This window comes from Lacerta agilis, chromosome 9 (genome assembly GCF_009819535.1).
Source record: "Lacerta agilis isolate rLacAgi1 chromosome 9, rLacAgi1.pri, whole genome shotgun sequence".
Classification (NCBI taxonomy): domain Eukaryota; kingdom Metazoa; phylum Chordata; class Lepidosauria; order Squamata; family Lacertidae; genus Lacerta; species Lacerta agilis.
Window position 1 is genome coordinate 48488046 of NC_046320.1, and position 6000 is coordinate 48494045.

Consider the following 6000-nt stretch of genomic DNA (forward strand, 5'->3'; position numbering starts at 1 on the left):
TGTGCTAGTGCCGTGTGCAGTGAAATGTACTCCAGAATAGACAGACAATGCCTTATATAGTAAGTCATCAACAGTGAAGAGTCGGACACGACTGAACGACTGAACAACAACAACAACACCCCTCTCTCACACACACTCTTGCATATGCAAATATATAGACAGAAACACACATAGGCACAGGACAAGTCAGCAGACAAAGAGCAGTTATTGGCTCCTCTCTACTCATAATTTGGTTGATCCAGGATGATGGGGATATTTGCATTCCCTATCAAGGTGCTGGGCTCCACCCACCCCAGTACTGTGTCTACATGAATTCATTTTCTTTATGCTACTATTGACAAAATTGGTGGAGTCCTGCAGGTGAGAGTAGAGCAAAATTGCTTGGGGACTGAATCAGACCTATGAATTGGAGTTAAACCACCCCAGCCTTAAATGTTTCCGCCTGTGGGTACAGGAAGGATCCAAAAACAATACAATACAATGTGCCTACTCAAATCTGGTTGCGTCTAGTATGGTTTGCTGCAAAGTTCATGGTAGTATGTTGTATGGCCCAGATATAGGTCAAGTTTTCAGGGATAGGGTGCTGTATTTGTGATAACGATCAGGCCATCCCCATTTTTGTGCCTCATATTGACTCCACCAGATAACAGGACCAGTGGAAAGATCCTGCTCCTCCTCATGCAAACAACAGCATCTCAGACTCCAGACAGGCCTTGTGTGGCCTGTATTCAATGGGGCAACTCAAGAGACTCCCTCAGTTGCAATATCCCCACCCGCCATTCCATGATAAACTTCATACCCAGTCTCCCAAATCTATTGTGAAATTCTATCTTATATATTTAGAGAAATGTGTCATTTGAGAAATGACAGTTTTGTGTTTGCAAGAGCCTCAATTTACAGCATTCCAATGACCTAGCATGGGTTTTGGTTCCATTAAAGTATTACAGACAGAGACAATGAACACTTTATGCCTTAAAGTGCCTGATGTTGTTCCAATGACTTATGTATGTCGGTTGACATCAAAATCATTGCAATGTCAATTGCAATATTTCACCCATCTCTGTGTTATGATGTTATAGTAATTGCAATGCCTGATACACTTCAATGTTTTGACAATAATTTCCATTCCTGCATATCTGTCTGTTAGGAAGTTAATTGCTGAGGCTTAGACGATACCACTGACACAGTAATAGCTCCAGCAGAACCTCACTAGAGAGTTAATTGAAGTGTCTTAGACTTAGATAATATTAACGCTGTAACATACCTAACCTGGATAAATTCTTTATACAAACTATTTTCTTTAAGTGTGTGTGTGTGTTCATACTTATAACTCCTTGAAGTAAATTATTATGGTTGTGGAAGTACGGTCCTAAGCTGGTAAAACAATGAAATCTGACCATATACATGTATATTCCATGGGCCATATGCATAGGATTATAGAATCATAGAGTTGGAATGGACCCCAAAGCTCATGTTGTCCAACCACCTGCCATGCTGGAATATCAACTAAAGCATCCATGACAGATGGCCATCCAACCTCTGCTTAAAAGTCTCTGATGGAGAGACTACCACCTTCTGAGGGAGTCCATTCCACTGTCAAACAATGCTATGATACTATTTTTCAAGGGAGAAGAAAGTAACTTTCCCTATCACCTAATTGTACAAGATCAGCAGCCAAATCTAACAAATGCACATTCTTGCTAGCGCCGGTGCTGCTGAAATGTCAGAGAGGCTTAACAAGGTTATGCTTAAGCTGGAAGGGCTACAGTCCAGCAAAACTCATCTATGCATTCTGATGCACAGTTTGCTCTAAACACAGGATACAAGAGCAACGGTACAAAGGGGACTGCCTGAAAATGCAGTCGAGGTTTTCCAATTGTACCTCGTACCCCATACAGGAGTGCTGTAAGGTTTACTGTGTATTTGATGTTACCTGCACTCATGTATGTTCATATACACACTGCTGAGAGGTTTAGGATCTTTTGCTGGAGTTATGATATGTGCTTGTTATGGAAGTGTGTTAACCCTTAACCTTATGCCCACAAGAAGCTCTCACACACACAAAATAAGAAAGCTTGGTTTATTACTGTGGTACCTTGGTTCTCAAAAGCATTGGTACTCAAATGCCTTGGTTCCCAAACACTGAAAACGCAGAAGTACCTGTAAGTGTTCCAGTTTTCAAACATTTTTTGGAAGCTGAACATCCAATACGGCTGTTGGCTATTGTTTCTGGGGCGCCTGTACCAATCAGAAGCTGTGCCTTGGTTTTCGAACATTTCGGAAGTCAAACAGATTTCCAAAACGGATTAGGTTTGGTGCTTTTGTTTTTGCTATTTATTCTGTGTTTGTGTTTTTGAGGATTTTTTCGGTTAAATTGTTTTTGTGACTGTGTGGAACCCAGTTCAGCTACTGATTGATTGATTGATTGATTGATTGTGTGAAATGGAGGTGCAGGTAAGGGGGGTTAATTTTAATAATCTACAATACTGTCTTATTTATTTTATAGTACAGTACATTGATTATTGCTTTCATTTTATGGATCAATGGTCTTGTTAGATAGTAAAATTCATGTTAAATTGCTGTTTTGTGGTTGTTGTTTTTTTTAAAAAAAGTCTGGAACAGATTAATCCATTTTGCATACTTTCTATGGGTAAGCATGCCTTGGCAAAGAGGTACAAAAAACGATTAGATTCAAAAGTTAGTTAGCTCTTCTAGTGCCAAAAGAACAGCACTTACCCAGCACATTCCTGTTTTGCTTTAAGAACAGATATACTTTCCTCACCAGCTTCTCTCCACTTCTAGTTTATGCCCACATTTCTGTAGGCCTTTTTGAATAGTTAGGGAATCATTTTTTTTCTTTAATTAAGGTATGTAGGTATTGTAATTTGCTACCTGCTATGACTGTAACTTTGCTGTCTAAAGCAGCAATATATATATATATATATATATATACACACACACACACACACACACACACACACATACACACACATACTCAGGCTGTGAACTGAGTGATTTCCACAATTCATTCCAAAATAGTGGAAAATGGTTAAAACTGGCCATCCTGTTTTGCTTAACAAAAATATGAAAGACTTGTGATAGTGAGCTGTTATCTGAATCCAGGCATCCCTGTCTGCTGTCTGTCTTCAAATCACCTGAACACTGTGTGGATGGATTCTAGTGAGGAGCTGAGCATCCTGTACTTAGCAACTAAATTTGCATGTGTTAATCTTTAAAGTCACATGTAGGTGAACTCAGGATATGCCCAAATGCCTTTCAACAGGGGGCTGGGATCTGGCTTGTTCCAGGGTCACCAAAGCTCAACATGGAGGGTCTCATGTCATATTAGAGTTCCGTCAGTCTTATACTTATGCCATGATCTACAGAGATAAGCTATATCATAAATTAAGATTCACACACACCTCCTCACACCCATGGACAAGGAACTGGGGAGTAGCCATTTCTGCCATACTGTATCAAGGTTAAACAAATATGCAGTTTTCCCTGAAATTATCTGGAAACGTTCACAGACACTCATACCCCAATTCAATGAATTAAGCCACTTTGATTTTGTGGGTAGCAGTCTTGATTTTGAGACAATTCTTGCAGGCACCATTCCAAGATGACTGACTTAGCCAGAAAAGCATATCATCAAGAATCTCAGTTCATTGGCCAAAAAAGGGAGAGTATTTGCTCTTTTTAACACATTTAGTTTCCATCTGTGCATATGAGGTGCTGAAATTTGTCTGCAGCTGCATGCCTGCCAAATATGCACCATTCTTCCCCTTAAAAACCAAAACTCAATTCCCACTTGCTCACCACTTTTATTATGTGATGGGAAAATCAGGTAGGCTTCCTGCCTCTACAATGCAGCTCAGTAGGTAACCAAGGAAAGGTGTTTTGAATTATAATGTCATCTTTAGAAATAATTGCAAGTTTTAGCTCTTGCAATACAGAAGTTTTATGATCTAATTATTTTATAGGGTTTGTTTTATATAACATAGCTTCCCTTTTATCCAGGCAGTACCACACACTTTACATTTAAGATCTGGACAAAAATAAAATCAATAACTGTCAAAACCCCACTTTGCATTATCCCCGAGAAATAAAGTCTACACTGACACAATAATATACTAAGAATTGTTCTATCTTTGGTGAAAAATAATACTTTCATAAATAGGAAGAGTTGAATCCAAAGCCAACTTGTCTAGGGATTTTTAGAAGGCATTTTAATTCTTTTTATTTACATGTGGTGTCAAAATATATTACAAATAGTCTATATATTATTGAGATGGGTCCAAAGGATTCATGAGTGGATGGGGGAAATAGCTGCTTGCACTTCTCTGTAAACTGTTGTACAAGAATTTGTTCAGTGCTATAATAAGTTCCATGGTTGTTCTTGTGATTTGTACAAGAGCTTGGATAGGTTGTGTAATTACAACACAATTAGGAGACAATTGAATGAGATACTGGCTATTTCCAGCTTGAGTGTGTTTATGACTTCTGCCTTTTGTTTACATCAATTTGGGCACCTGGCTATGAATGCCCCTGAACATGTACAGATATTGTCTGAGTAAATGTGATTGTAATTAGCTATAAGACTTCATCCTATCTGAAGTCACTTTGGAGAAAGTTCCACTTAAGCCAGCAAGAAGCCTTACTTTCAAGGAGTATGCAGCATATTCAGTCTGCTGAATTGACAACATTTGCTTCATTCTTTTAAGATGAACACTGAACACTATCGAAAGGTTGGAGGTAGATTTAGGGAAGTGTGACCACACTGGCGCAGAACCTCGGGGATTGCCACAACTATGGAGTGTAGGCATTGGGGCACCGAATGTTGGCATTGCCCAGGACATCACTGAAAGTTGAGATCCCAAGGTCCATCACTGAAAGGGTGGTTTGTTGTAGTGCACAACAATAACTCTATACTATTATCATCACCATCATCATTAGCCCTTCTCCAGCAGGTCCAAGGGCAGATTCCAACAATTTAAATTCAGTATTTAAAACAGTTAAAATGCATTACAGCTGCACAAATAGAGTGGGCTCTGAAAACACACATCCCAGGAATCGAAGGCCAAGGTAAAGAGGTGTGTCTTCAGCATTACTTGCATGTAGCACAATCTCACATCAAAGCAGGAGCAGGGCCACACTTCTGGCCCTTCCCCCAAAAGCATGTCTCTGGGTTAGCACCACCCTACTAGGTTGGTATAGGAAGGCTGATAGAGGATGATGAGGGGATGGGGTCAGTGCCAGGAAAATACAGGTGTAGGACCCATCAGCAGAGCCAGAGGGGTGCCTGTCTCCATGAACATGGTGGCTCTGAGGCATAGTGAGCACGGGCAGGATGCTCCAAGAGCTGAAGCAGGCAAGGGTCCCACAACCACGCTCTCTAGCTGGCCAGGTGGGGCTTGCTAGCTCTGGGAGGAGGGGTGTGATTCCTCAGCTGGAGTAGGCTTGGAACAGGTGAGGGTCCATGCCTCCTCAAGCCCAGATGCTGCAATCATCACACAAAGTATAAAAGGGCAGCAGAGTGGAGGTGCTGTGTTTCCTTAACTTCCCATGTTGATGGCCCTGGACCTCCACGGACTGTGCTTTGGGTTTAATTCTGGACTGTATCCTGACTGCTGGATTTTGGACTTGGCTACTTGGGTTGGCCCTTGAACCTTGTTACCTGACCTTTGAATTTTAGATTTTGGACTTTGGACCTTACTTGTGTGAACTGACCCTTGGACTTTGGCATACTGACTTGCTGCCAGGTAGGCCAGGGGTTCAGGATAGTAGGGAAGGGGATTGAAGGAGCCAAAAACTGCTCCTTTTGAAAATATTTTTGGATCTCATAGAAATGTATGGAAAAAGCAGAGGTTTAATGTTTGGGAAAGTTAGATTTTTTTTCTAGAAGATCCCTCCTTTATTTTCTTATTTTTCCCTAAGCTTAACAATCCTTCAAGATGGCCCACAGGATTACCACTGTATTTATGTGATGTGTGTGATGTT